This window comes from Gracilinanus agilis, chromosome 1 (genome assembly GCF_016433145.1).
Source record: "Gracilinanus agilis isolate LMUSP501 chromosome 1, AgileGrace, whole genome shotgun sequence".
NCBI lineage: Eukaryota > Metazoa > Chordata > Mammalia > Didelphimorphia > Didelphidae > Gracilinanus > Gracilinanus agilis.
The window spans coordinates 233,796,653-233,812,099 of NC_058130.1; positions in this window are offsets into that span (position 1 = coordinate 233,796,653).

Below are 15,447 nucleotides of genomic sequence, written 5' to 3' on the forward strand. Positions count from 1 at the left end.
AGTTACAGAATGAAAATATTTTAGAAAAGAATAATGATTAAGATATAGATTGAAATTTATGAATACTTACATAATTATATATATTTTATTCGTATACACACACACACACATATATATATATACATATATAATCTATCTATCTTGTTTATATAGTCTTTGTTTGCTTGTTTCCCTTTGGGGCAGGCAGTATGCATTTATTATCTTTACTTGACCTCATCTCTTCACGTCCAAGTGGCCACATTTTCCTAAACCAAAAATAGGAACACAAGAATTTACAAAGCCTTATTAAATATTCACATTTCTTCTTTTAAAACCAGGACTTTCCTGTAAGTCTACTATGGATTTCAACTGTTCCTATGAGCTAATTTATTTCTGAATACAATTCCAGATTTTAAGCCCTATTTATTATAGCTATTCATGGAAGTTTATGTTATTTATAGTGACCTCATCACATCCAAAAATGTTAATTGAGCTCTTCTTTGTCTATGATTGAGAAGACCAAGAGGCCCATGTAATTCGAAAGCCATCTCACCAACCATTTTCATGAAAATATTTTCAATTCCCCTGATATACATTGAACATAATTTTTGCACAAGAGAATGAATTAGTTGAGTACATCTCTCTGTCAAACATAGGTGAGTCACCAGGATGGAATGATAGAAAGAATAAGGTATTTGAGGTCAAAAATTAATTTCCCAACTCTTCTTTCTTTAAGCAGAACACTTAACACAAAACACCTAATCACCTAATACTGAGGCCTTAATTACTTCATCTACAAAATTAAGTTTGGATTAGACTATCTCTTAGGACTCTCCCATCTCTAAATCAATATTTCTGTTGTCTTAATTATTTAATTTAAATAAATATCCAAATAACATATCTTGCAACATCACTGATTGGTGATATGCTATAGCCCACTCAACCCCACCACATACCTTTCTTTTGTATTTTAGGCATCTAATGAGTTTAATTTTTCAGAAATCATAGCAGTCCATAATTTGCACATCTATATGACGGAAGGAATTTTAATTTATTTTTTCAGGAAAAATGTTAGAGGTCATTAAAAAAAAAACTAAACAATTTTCCAGACTCAATATTGTCAGACTTTCAACTCCTTTTCAGTTCTGAGCCAAATTTATTGTCCATGCTGTTATAAGGAAGAGATAACTATAGTAAAGAGTGATGAAGATTTGCAGAAAACAGATGCATGAGACCAAAAGATGGAAAGATTCTGGAATTCTGTTTAAGGATTGAGGTGCAACTGAAGGATGTTAGTGGGTTCTTCTCTTCTAGTGACTGCCATGTCCCAAGGTTTCTGATCCTGCCTTGTTGCTGTGTGTCCTTGGAGGGAGATTCTATGAACCTGTGGCTAACCTGAACCAGAACCCAGCTATCTACATTGTCAGTAAACAGTGGTCTGGGTCCAGTTGGATCTGGGACGTACCCTAGAGTCCCTGTTTGATCTGTCACAGACCATCACTTTCATTTATAATCAAGAGAGGTTTGGATAGTACAGGATAGTTATATTATGGTCTGGGGTTACAGGTTAGAGAGGAAAGGGTGATAAGAGTAGACCATCAAATCTCTAAAGGCCCTTTGTGAGAAGGTTTTAGATCTGGGGTTATTAGCTAGTAAACTAGTGACAGGGATTCCTCTTTTCCCTCCAAACCTCTCTGTGTAAATAAACTAAACCTTCCATTGACTTTACCCAGCTCTGTGACTGAGTAATCTGTGAGCTGGACCCAGATCAGGTTCTGCTAGGCCCTTCAACTCACAAGATGTGAAAACCCTGGTACTGGCCCAAAATAATCAATTGGCCATGTCTCCAAATATCCAGTAGTACCATGTTCAATGTCTAGACATGATGGATAGTCTCCTGTCACAGTCTGAAGAACAGCCATTCTTCTCCCACTTGGCCTCATCTTTGGGTTATGAATATCATTTTTGAGCCTGCAATTTGCTGTACATTAATACATTTAGCACTGTATCACTTACAAACAGGCCCATCTGGAATGGTGGTTTCAAACTAAAAAAGAAACAAGTGCTTCTAATCTGAACAGAAAGATTCCTGAAGGCAATCTATTAATGTAGGTTTAAAATTACTTTTTTGTTTTATGGCATTTTATTTATTTTGTTAAATATTTTCAAATTACATTTTAAAGTTTTTAAACTGCATTCTATAGTGTTGTGGGCTAAATGCTGTGATGTAACTCTGACATGTCTGACCTGGAGACCTCATTATATACAGGGATCCCCTCTTCTCTTTGTACTTATATTAGATATCATCCATAAGAGAGGCAAACATAATTTGTGAGCAATATTCCCTGTTTCAATCTTTTCTTGATATTAGAGTACTATTAAAATTATTTGTTGTTATTGTTTTCCAGGAAAAATATTTGAATTTATCCATTTTTAATTTTTCCTTAATGGAGTACACCATTTAAGATGGTGATTTGAGCCTCCAAATTAATTTTAATAGTTACTTACTATAATCTTTATTATATTGAGAGTATGGAGAAGACTGACTCTCCATATTTTTCCCAGGCTGAAATCACAGACACAACTCAATTACTTGTCCACTCAGAAATTTTGACCTGCTCCAATATACAACCCAAACTTCTCTTGTTTCTGTATGGAGGAATGTCAGGAAATCATTATAATAATGCTGATTGGCTTTAGCTCTACATTACCTCAAGCTTCTGAGCCCAAGAGTTGCACCAGCCTTAGCTTCTGCTAGTTGTAAAGATTATAAATATGCATGTCATCACATCTAGCCTTTTTATCACCCCATGATGTCACTGATCCTCTTTGAAAATGAAAGATAAACAACAATATGTATATATATGTGTGTGTGTATACATAATGCATGTATTAATGTATATACTTGTATATATGTATGTGTATCACACAAAAATATGTATACATATATGCACACTACTTATATGAATATATAACATAATATATATTTTATTGTGTGTACATGTAAATATATACACATATTGTTTTGTTATATATACATGCATATTGTATACTTATAAACAGTATGCACATACACATTGTTTTGTTACATATATTATATATACATATTATATATGCATATAAATATATACATACTGTATATGTGTGCATATGCATGTTTTATTCATATATAGTGTTGTTCATATATTACATATGACATAATTAGATTATTCATGTATATATGTGTGTGTATAATCTAGGAGTATGTATAGTTTATTTGCTTTTTCCTCCTGATCTCCTGAAATTATTTTAAATGCCCTTTGGAAATAATCATTTCTTTTGCTTTTTAAGGTTTCAATGAAAAGAAAGTTATTAGCTTTTTGTTTTCTACCTCTGGGTCTGAAATGTAGTAAGTGTTTTGATACACTGTCATCGAATATAAGATTTATTGATCTGAGGACACTATGAACAACAGGATTTCTGTCTTTTCTGATTGGGAAGGAAAACTTTCGTACACATAATAGTTTGAAAATAACATTAAAAGAGTAGCATTATTTTATTTAACTTGCAGTGGACCTTGAGTTTAGAAATTTACTTAACATGAGAGTCAGGCTGACCTAAAGAGTACCCAATTAATTTTCCCTATGGCAAGTGGTTTGAGTCCTACTTAAAATATTTTGTAAAACTTAAAGCACAGAATATAGATCAAGCTATTCTATCTTGTTGCCAGCATAATTTCACAAAGGACAAACTGAGGCAACTCTCCAAAGAAAGATATCAATCATTAATAGAGTGCCAAACCTATTACTAATGAGTCTTTTGATTTGCTTCCATTTGTGCCATAAGTCACCAAGTGATGGCTTACAAGGCTTTTAAAACATTTTTTTAAATCTAGGTGTCTTCCTTATGCTAGATCTGACAGTACATCAGTTGGCCCTCCTCTGGCAAATGTAAGGCAATCCTGATTGGCAGACATTTTAATGAGAAAGTGGATAAAAAGTTTTCATCTACTTGCTATTACTTCATGATTAGGAGAAGGACTAATCTTCAAGATCAAACTTTAGCTAGAGAAAATTGACTGGTTTTTATATGTGCCTGATCACTTTGGTCTCTGACACTCAAAGTATGTCAGTTTCCCCAGGAGACTAGCAGCCTTCAGCAATCTTGGCCAGAAAATCATAAACTATTTCAATCAGGATTTTACTGCTTTAGTCTCCCTTTTTTAGACCAGGTCACCCTAGACTTTGATTAGGAGAGGCAAGGACATAAGTCATCCTCTGAGGAAGCAGTAGCTCAATCTGGCTTCTTTTTAAGGAGAAAACAGAACCAAGGGACCCATCCAGGCTGGATAAGGAGCAGATGCCTGGAGAGCTTTGAATAACCACATTCCTCTACGATGTTCCTGTGGTTAGAAGTCTCCTTTTGTGCTAGGCTAAAGAATGGGGGTTTTGACATAAAAGGATACATTAGAGTAATATTAATTATCAAATGGTAGAGAATAATATTAACTTGCCTCAGTTTCCTTCATCTATCCATTTTGTTTAGTAGGAGAAGGAAGAAAAAGTAGTTTAGTTTTGCAACTGTCCCTCTCTCTCCTTTTCTGTGACTCTTTTTTTTTAACTCTCCATCATTAGACCCAATAAGAATCTCTCTCTAGGAAATTTATCTACTACACTACTTGGAAATATGGGAATATGGGCCAAAGTACATCCAGGAGAATATATTTATTGAGTGATCATTATTTTATGATGAACTTGAGACAAAGTATTTTGGATAAGTGTTCGGCCTTTCAAATATTGTAAATGATTTATTATACTCTTCCAGTTTTTTCTTTTCTCTCATACTTCTGGCCTCATGATTGAACTGAAATTGTTTTTACCAAGGTCACTATTTTTATTCTTGTTGTTGATTGTTAAATCCAATGATATTTTCTCAGGCCTCGACCTTTTTTATATCTCTGAAAACAATTAGTAAATATAAATACATATATATACATATATATGAGTTTTTTAACCTTTTAAAATACTTAGTATTTGACAGGCAGGCATTATTTTAAATATTTGGGTTACAAATACAAGTAGACAAGAGAGTCTTTTTCTTCCAAGGGCTTACATTGTAATAAAAAAAAGCGAACATGGAAAGGAAAGCTAGAAAGAAGAGTGGGTGATGTACACACAGATGCATGGTAGAAAGATGACTGAAAAGTGTTGCAGTGTCCTATTACTGGGCAAGATGAAGTAAAACCCCACTTATTATGTGAGGACTTAATTGCAGAGTGCATGTTTTCAGTAAGGGGCATGTGAGGATTTTTGCAAGAGTTTATTTACAATAATACACAGACTGTGGAGATGTGATGCATCAAAAGTTTAAGAATATCCTTAAAGCAAAGTATTTAAACTGGTTTACTTTGGCTCAATGTTAACACCATCATGCATTATGTCTCAAATAGGTCAAAGGGAAAGAGTCCATATGAACAAGTATATTTATAACAAAAATTTTCTTGAAGAAAAAAAAATCTAAGGGAAAAATATCAATGATTAATGCATAATCAAATTTTCATATATGAAACTAATGGAATTTTATTGATTCATAAGAAATGATGGCCCTAAAATAATTCAGAAAATTAGGCAAAGATATTAATTAATGAATCCAATATAAAATGAGTAGAATCATGGTAAAAATTAAATAATGGCCTTATTAATGATATGAGGGGAGACAACCTAAAAGATTTAAGCAAATTGACCAAAGGAAAAATCAGTTATGACTTTCAGAAGTCTGATAATGAAATATATCACCCCTTATATATGGCAAAGCAATGATTGTCTAAATCTTTACCTGTGGTACATGAATATATTTCAGAAGGTTCATGACTCAGAAACAGCCAAGTAATTCAGTGGCTATCCTACTGGATCTTTGGTCAAGAAATCATGAATTCATAGCTGTTCTCAGACACTAACTAGCTGTGTAACTATGGGCAAGTATTTTAATTTCTATCTTCCTCAGTTTCTTCCTTTATACAATGAGGATAATAATAGCTTCTACTTACTGTGATAGTAAAATGAGATAATATTTGGAAAATTATTTGCAAAATATAAGGCACTATATAAGAGTTAATTAGTAATAGTAGGAGTAGCAGTAGTGATAGAAAACGGAATTTTATTTACATAATCTTCTAACTTAAATTGAATAATTCCTTTAATAATTTAAAAATATTATTCTGAGATGGGGTTTGTATGCTTAATCAGACTACCAATGGAGACAAATAATATTCAAAGAGATAAGAACCTTTTGACTAGAGATAATGAATGAAACTTGCATTCTCAGTCATGACCAACATAAGGGTTTGTTTTACTCGACTATTCATGCTTTTTACTATGGAAGATATTTAATTCAGGGAGGTAGGCAAAAAGAATGAACAAGATTAGTTAGTGATTAATGGTAGATGTAAAAAAGACTATCAATAAACCATTTTAATTAATGAAAGTATATACAGTTAAAAAGGGGACACAGAAATTTTGTTATTACTTTTTTTAAACTTCATGTAATTCTTAAAACAAATAAAATTTTATTATTTCCTATTAAATATTTCTTATTTTTATATCTTATATAAACAGATTCATAATATCTGTTGATTATTTTTAATTTCAAAAGAAAAAAGAAAACACATGGAATGGGGTAGAGTATTTGGAAGTTCATGTATTTATTCAATCCACCCTCAGGGACTTGTGAAGCCTGTGACAAATAAATGTAGAACATGATAGTTTGCTGGTCCTTAGTGAAACCTTCCCATCATTTCTGAACTACTGTTGTATAACAAGGGACCATATTATCTAATTAGTGTTAGCACACCATCCAAAAGTCAATATCCAGGGAGCTGGGATTTAAAGGAATTCCCAGATTCATTTCCTGTGAACATTATCAATGAATGCAAAGATGGGGATTTTATAATTCCCCTCTCTGTTTTATCACATGTAACTTATCTACCACAAGCTGCTCTCCCTGGCCACTTGACAGATTAAAAGTTTATTGTCTGAAATTGATTGGATCTGGATTGAAAATGTAGTCTAAATCACCTTATAATTTGATTTTGGAAATCCAATGTTTTGTCATATTTTTCTTAATTTCAGTCTATGGCATTTTTATTTCTCAGCAACATATTTTAGAGTCCAATAGAGGCTTAAATAATTGAATATGTCAAGCCAAATCCTACTACTGAGAAGGCACCACTTCTATCCCTTTTTGTGAAAAGCATTAACTTATTCAGGCTAAAAAAATAAAGTAGAAATAATAAGAAAACCAGACATCTATGTCATATGAATATTAGGATTTTTGTTTTTGTTGTAGGAATCAGTAACATTTTATCTCAGTTTTCACAATAGAATTATAGCAGTCTGTGTACTTGTATTTACCAGAGGATGTTTGTCTATTTTCTGATGTGGTAAGATTACCAGTTTTAGAGTCAGAGAACTGGGAGTAGGAGGCTACTTTTTCCACCCCCTACCTATCTGATCTATTGTAAGCTTCTTTCTATTTCTGGGCTGCAGGATTCTCATTTTTTACAATGACAGAGATGAAATAGATAATTACTTTTCTTTGCACATCAATACAATTAAAAAAGATTTTCTGACATTTTGCAATCCATGTTTCTCTCCCTCCCTCTACTCACTCTACCTAAAATGATAGAGGTTATATGTTGATCATACTATATATTTCCATGTTCTTCATGTTGTGAGAAAGACACATAGCTAGATAAAAATTCATGAAGGAAATAATATGAAGAGTGGTATGCTTCAGTCTATATTTAGACTCTATCAGTTTCCCCTATGCTAGTGGATAATCTTTTTCATCATGTATCTGTTGTCCTAGATCCTAGCAATGCAGATAATAATAAATTTATTCACAGTTGAACATTATATATTATTGCTGCTACTGTGTAATATTCTCCTGATTCTGCTCACTTCACTTTTGCATCATTTCATATAAGTGTTTCACAGTTCTTTTTTATGTTTATTTTTTTTTGTCATCACTTATGGCAGAATACTATGCCATTGCAATAATATACTACAACTTGTGCCATCATTCCCTGACTGATTCTTTGCTACCACAAAAAGAGCTGCTATAAATAATTTTTGTTCAAAAATTCCTTTCTCTTTTTCTTAGATCTCTTTCAGATGCAGACTTGGTAATAGTATTGTTGGATCAAAGGGTATGCATAGTTTATGGTGTAGATTTACAGAAGGGTTGTATAAGGATAGGAAGAAGGAGAGGTGGAAATACAAAAGATTCTGATAAAGGGTTTTCAAAATTCTTAAACCTGGAGGTGGTAAACTTTTGGTTGATGTTAAGATCAAGAATATGACTATTTTTGGATGACCATAATAATTCATCAAATTATAAGTCTGGAAAAAAACATGGAGAACTGCCTCCTTTGGCAATAGAAGAGAGTTACATTGCATTGCACTATAATATACTCTATTATATTACACTATACTACGCTAAACTTCCTCTTTATATTCAGATTTTATTTCATCATATTTGTCCTTCTTCTCCTAATATACACTAAATCAGAGATTTCCTGAAGCCAATTCAAATTGCCTTGCTATAGCAAATTATATTTATTTATAATTTATATATTATGTATATAATATATAAGCAAATAAATTATATTTATTTATAAAAATAAAAAAATTTAAGGTGTACATTTATACCTCATAAATAAATTGCTATAAATAAACATGATTGATTTTTTTGGCTCTCTAGGCATAAGAAAGTTATGGAGAAAAGATAAATAATGCAGATTAACAGTAAATGTCTATAATGCTGTACTTCACTTTTTATTATATATTTACCAATAAATCTGTACTCTAATGCATTTGCCTTCAAATTTAAGTTAATATCAAAGGGAATAGTTATGGATCTATTATTATCTATGCATACTAGTCAATGGAACAAGTGCTTGCTATATGCTAGGCATTGTACTAAGCACTTTACTAAAATAACCAAATTTTATCCTTACAACAACAATGGGAATTATGTGCTATAATTATTCCCATTTCGCATTTGAAAAAACAGAAGCTATCAGTGATTAAGGGACTTGCTTAGAGTCTCATAGCCCTGGTTGCCACATAGCTAATAAGTGCTTGAGGTAGGATTTGGACTTAGCTCTATCCTGACTGCCAGGCTATCACTCTAATCTAATCTAATTAGCTATCTACTAATGCAACTTCCCTAGTTCCTTTCAAGATTTCTTCAAATAATACAACTAGTTTGAAATAATACAATTGGGATGAAATAATACAATTCCACCAAAGAACACAATTAGCTTACTTACCTATACTTAAAAAATTGCATTGCTTCTCTGCCTTTTGGCTACATTCAAGTGTAGTATACTAAAGAATTATTTTAATACAGAAAATCCAAAACAAAGATTAACACACATTTATGGATTTAGAATTACATTTACAAGCAGATTTACTTTCATAATTCTATTTTGCTTAGGTTTCTTTTTTTTTTAACCTTTACCTTCTATTTTAGAATCAATACTATGTAGCCGTTGCAAAAAATAATAGTTTTAAGAGTCAGGCAATGGGGATTAAGTGACTTGCCCATGGTCACACAGCTAGGAAGTGTATAAAGTCAGATTTGAACCCAGGATCTCCTATATTTGGGTTTTGCTCTCAATCCACTGAGTTATCTAGGTGTTCAATTTAGATTTATACTAAAATCAATCAGAACCCTCCATGTTCCCAGAAGCTAACTTGACATTTTAAAAATGTGCTTGTTATCTTTCAAATCATATATCATAGGTCTCTCTTGATATGTGTAGATTGCTTATGTCAATTGTGTATGTGTAATTGGTAATCAATAATGGGCAGTCAAAAGCAACTGTATAATTAAAGAAGAGGAAGTTGGGTGGTGAGAGCCAGGAGAAAGAAGAAAAGGCCGTGAATCTTGGCACATGAATTTCCAAAGTGGTAGAGTTGGAGAAAAGACTAGCTATATCTCCCCAAAATATAAATAATAGTTATTAGGAAATGAAAGATAGATATAATGCATGTGTTTCATTAGACAAAGGCAAATGCTAGACTAAGATAAGTAAGGAGAATTTAACGTCATCAATCAAGCAAACCAATGAAGGGCAAATCAAGCTGGAAATAGAGTGTGTCATAAATTCACAACTTGGTCCATCTTTTATGAACCCCTAACTCCCATCCACTTATGACAGTCAGCTCCTGTTTAACACATTTGCCTTGTATCAGAGATGTCTTGGATCTTTGAGCTACATGAGGCAATACTTTCTCATTTTTATTTTAGCCATTCTATATCCCACTACTACTCTACTCTTTAACCCAGACATTTTTGCTTTCTACTACTTTCTTTCAGAAATGTATTCAAATCAACAGGGTTGTCTCTTTTAGAGAGTTTGTCAATAAATAGCACAATTACTCTGTTTAACAAGTTAATGATTTCCTGGGCTAAAACACCGTTCTCTGGCCTTCATTCCCCTTAATGTGTCATCTTCATCTATTAGAAGGCAAACACTTTGAAGGTAGAGATTTTCTCTGTTTTGTATTTGGATCCCTAGCTTGAAGCACAGGACTTAACACAATAAATATTTAATTCTTTAAAAATACATTCATTTTCCAGGCACTTCTCAGCTGTGTGACCCTGGGCAAGTCACTTGACCCCCATTGCCTCCCCTTACCACTCTTCTGCCTTGGAGCCAATACACAGTATTGACTCCAAGACGGAAGGTAAGGTTTAAAAAAAATACATTCATTTTCACTCTCTTTTGCTACAAAAAAAACTCAAATTTTAACTTATAGATTCATTGTCCATCTTAAAGTTATTTTGTCCAAAAACATATATTATTATTTTCCATACATAGAGTTTCATACAACGATGATATGCAAGTTCTAATCCTAATGCTCACTAAAAAATAAATGAATGAATGAATGAACGCTGTTCCTATTTGTATGTTAAATAATCAAAACATACCTTATAGTATTAACTTCTGCTCATATTGCTCTATATTTTTAAGATGATAAAAAAGTGTTCACTATGATACACTTTAGAAGTTGTCAAGTAAGAGATATCTTTGAACATTTTGAATGCAATGTTTGGTCATATGTATTTTATTATTTATTTATAAAGTTTTAAAAACTTGCGGGTTCATTTCCAGTTTTCTAATATTCTCATCTTACTTATATAAAGGATTAAGGAATGGAGAAGGGTAGATGCAGAGTTATTGCTTGAGAAACTTTTAGGAAAAAAGAAGAAGGATATTAGTCATTAGGAAAAAAAAGTGGGGGATATAACTGCTATTTGGGATTTGGACTAAATAATAAGCTCTAGATATGCAGGGATGTAATTGATTTGTGCTGAAGACTGATTAGAGCTGTTCATTTGAGCCCAGAGATTTCTACTTAGAACAGCTATAAAGGATACAGAACCTAATGAATTCACAAAGAAATAGAACTTTAGAATAGGCACTTAAATCTACCAGATAAAGTTAGAGGTTTATTATCTCCTTCCCAAGGTATATGCCTGGATTTCTTTATTTCTTATTATAAACCTAATGGAATGTGATGATGCTTATTGGTGTAAAATCAACTATTAACTTGGACTAAATGACCAATTTTCCATTTCAATTGTCTCATAATTAAATTTGAACATGAAGAAAAGGAATAGCCACTATGTTAGGAAACCACATCTGTTCCTACCTTCGTTCCCACCACTAGAGAAACAAACACATATTTTTCTATCAGAAGTAATGAGGATAACTAATATTTACTTCAAACAATTTTTAAAACATCCTTGAAATTTATTAATATTGTGATAACCTTAGAACCAACCTATGAATAAAGCAAGTTGAAACAAAGCTTTGATTCAAGGTGTTAAAATTCAGAGTTCTGATAGTATGTGTTGTCATTCATCAGCACAGAAAAAAAGAGAATTTATTAAATAGCTGGCAAGTCTAATTAGTTAAATTAGAAACTAGTAAATAATTGGGTTTTTCTGCTTGACTTATCCTTTCATCTTAATATGTAGAAGCCAATATCCTGGAATATCTATTTCTCTTCAAAACTAAAATACTGAATCATTATCTCTCTAGTCTCAAATCTTTAAACTTTGATTTAATGTTGCTTTTGTGACACTTACCTCAACGTGAATATTTTGATTCCTTGTTTTAGATAAAAATTATTCATTAATACATCAATGAATATTTCTTAGGAATCTACTATATATATATATATATACTTTCTGACCAAGATTAAATATTGTCATAAAACTAATACAAGAGTGAAAGAATCAACAAGAAGACAGTAAAATAACTTTCAAGAAAAGAAAAACTCAAAAGATAGGCAGAGAACATCTAGGGCACTGGGCTAAGAGGATTGAAGAGCCAGCAGCAAGGAGGGAAGAGCAAGCTAAGAGCAAGCCATCCCCCAACCCCACCCCAAATCTGCAGTCCCAGGTTCAGACCTAATCACAAAAGAAAATTCAGAACCTGAAATCCTGCCTGGGCAAATAGTGGAACAAACAAATCAACACCCCTTGAACTTTCAAACCTGCGGAGAAGTCTAGAGTCACAATCTGGAACAATCTGAGCTAAAGTGAAGTGATCCATGTGTTCTCTGAGTGAGGCCAGAAATCCCAGTCTGGGTTTGGGATGAGGACTTAATTCAGTTTGGGGTGAGGACACAGTTCCCATGGTGGGGGCCCTTGGATTTTTTTTTTTTGCCAAAAACTAAGGGCAGAGCTCCAGGACAGGGCAATCAAGGGTGTGCCTGATTGGATCAAGTACACAGTGAGACCAAAAACTAATGCCCAAGCCTGGGACTAGAATTTGATCAGCCCCTGACCTGATCAAATTCAGAGTGACATCAAAAGCTTACACCCAAACCTGAGGCAAGTCTTTAAGCTATTAGCATCTCAAGGGTTAATTGAATCAGCAGGGAGAGGGAACTCTTAGAGTTCTCAACCCTCAGACCACCACATTAGCTTCCAAGATCTACAACTGGTAAAAACCCAGAAAATAAGCTTATAATAACATCAAGGAAAGACTGAAGTTTAAGAAGGTACCCCAACTTCCCACAAAATGAAGCCTACCTATAATTAGATAGAAAAAATGAGCAAAAAACAACAAAAAGCACCTAACTCTAAAAACATTTTATGGAGACAAAGAACAAATTACAGGCAGAAGGGGACAATGAGAGCAAAGAAAACACACTCAAAATCCAAAAAGAAAAATATGGATTGGACACAAATCTGGAAAAAGAGGCTTCAAAAACCAATTAAGAGAGGCAAAGGAAAAGTGGGGATGAAATGAAAGTGATGCAAGTAGAAAAGAAATTGTTGCAAAAAGTGCAAATGATGAAAGAAGAAACAGAACAATTGAAAAAGGAGAACCAAATACTGACAGAGGAAAATCAAGTCTTAAAAAGCAGAACAGACAATCTAGAAACTAATGATTTCATAAGAAATCAAGAAACAATAAAGCAGAATGAAAGGAATGAGAAAAAAAAACAGAGGAAAACATGAAATATCATTTTGAAAAAACAATTGACCTAGAAATTAGATTTAGGAGAGATGATTTGAGAATAATTGGACTACCTGAAAGCCTAAATCAAGAAAAAAATGTTAGGCATCACATTTCAAGAAAACTGTCAAGAGAAACTTGAACAACAAAATGAAATAGAAATTGAAAGAATTCACAGATCACCTCCAGAAAGACATGATCAAATGACAACTTCCAGGAATATGATAGTTAAATTAAAATTGCATTTCACTATTTATAAAGATTTAGAACACTTTTTCATGTGCTTATTGATAGTTTTGATTTTTTATTTGAAAACAGTGTATTCATGTCCTTTAACTATTTGTCATTTGGGGAATGGCTTAATTTTTGTAGAATGGACTTATCTCCTTATAAATTTGAGAAATGAGTCCTTTGTCAGAGTTTTTTGTTTTAATCCCCCCCAATTTGTTGTTTCCCTTCTAATATTAATTGCCTTGTTTTTTGTACAGAAAAATTTTAATTTAATATAATCAAAATTATTCATTTTACATTTAGTAGCATTCTCTATCTCCTGTTTGGTCTTAAATTCCTTCCTTTCAATAAATTCTGACAGGTATACTCTTCTATGTTCACTTAATTTTTTTATTATTTCCCTCATTTTATTTAAGTCATTTACCCATTCTGAATTAATTTTGGTGTATAGCTTAAGATGTTGATTTAAACTTACTTTCTCCCTTAATATTTTCTAGTTCTCCTGGTGATTTTTGTCAAATACTGGGTTCTTGTCCCAAAAGCTTGGATCTTTGGGTTTATTGAACACTGTCTTGCTACTGTCATTTCCCGCAAGTCTAATTCCATTGTTCCACCACTCTAAGCCAGTAGCATATTGTTTTCATGAACATTACTTCATACTATAGTTTGAAATCTAGTAAAACTAGGTGTCCATCCTTCACATTTCATTAGTTCCCTTGATAAATACTGATATTTTGTTCTTCCAGATGAACTTGGGAATAATTTTTTCTAATCCTATAAAAAAGTTTTTGGTAGTTTGATAGATATAGCACTAAATAATTAAATTAATTAAGGTAGGATTGCAGTTTTTATTATATTAGCTCATCTTACCATGAACAATTAATGTTTTTCCAATTATTTAAATCTAGTTTTATTTGTGTGAAGAGTGTTTTGTAGTTATGTTCATATAATACCTGAATTTATCTTGGACAGTAGATTACCAGTTACTTAACATTGTCTAGAGTGATTTTATTTTTATTTTTTTTAGTAATTTTTATTTTTTAGAGAAGTTATCCATGGTTACATAATTCGTGTTCTTACTTTACCATTCACCCCCCACTACCTCCCCCCGAACCCGATAGCTGACATGCATTTCCTCTGGTTTTAACATGTGTCATCAATCAAGAACTATTTCCAAATTGTTGATAGTTGCATTGATGAGGTCTTTTCAAGTCTATATCCCCAATCATCTCTGCCTCAACCCATGTGTTCAAGCAGTTGTTTTTCTTCTGTGTTTCCATGCCTGTAGTTCTTCCTCTGAATGTGGGGAGCATACTTTTCCATAAACCCCCTCAGAATTGTCCTAGGTCATTGCTTTACTTCTAGTACAGAAGTCTATTACATTCGATTTTACCATAGTGTATCTTTCTCTGTGTACAATGTTCTTCTGGCTCTGCTCTTTCACTCTTCATCAATTCCTGGAGATCTTTCCAGTTCACATGGAATTCCTCCAGTTAATTATTCCTTTGAGCTCAATAGTTTTCCATCACCAATATATACCACAATTTGTTCAGCCATTCCCCAATTGAAGGGCATACTCTCATTTTCCAGTTTTTTGTCACCACAAAAAGCACAGCTATAAATATTTTTAGACAAGTCTGTTTATCTATGAACACTTTGGGGTACAAAACCAACAATGGTATGGCTGGATCTAAGGGTAGGCATTCTTTTAGTGG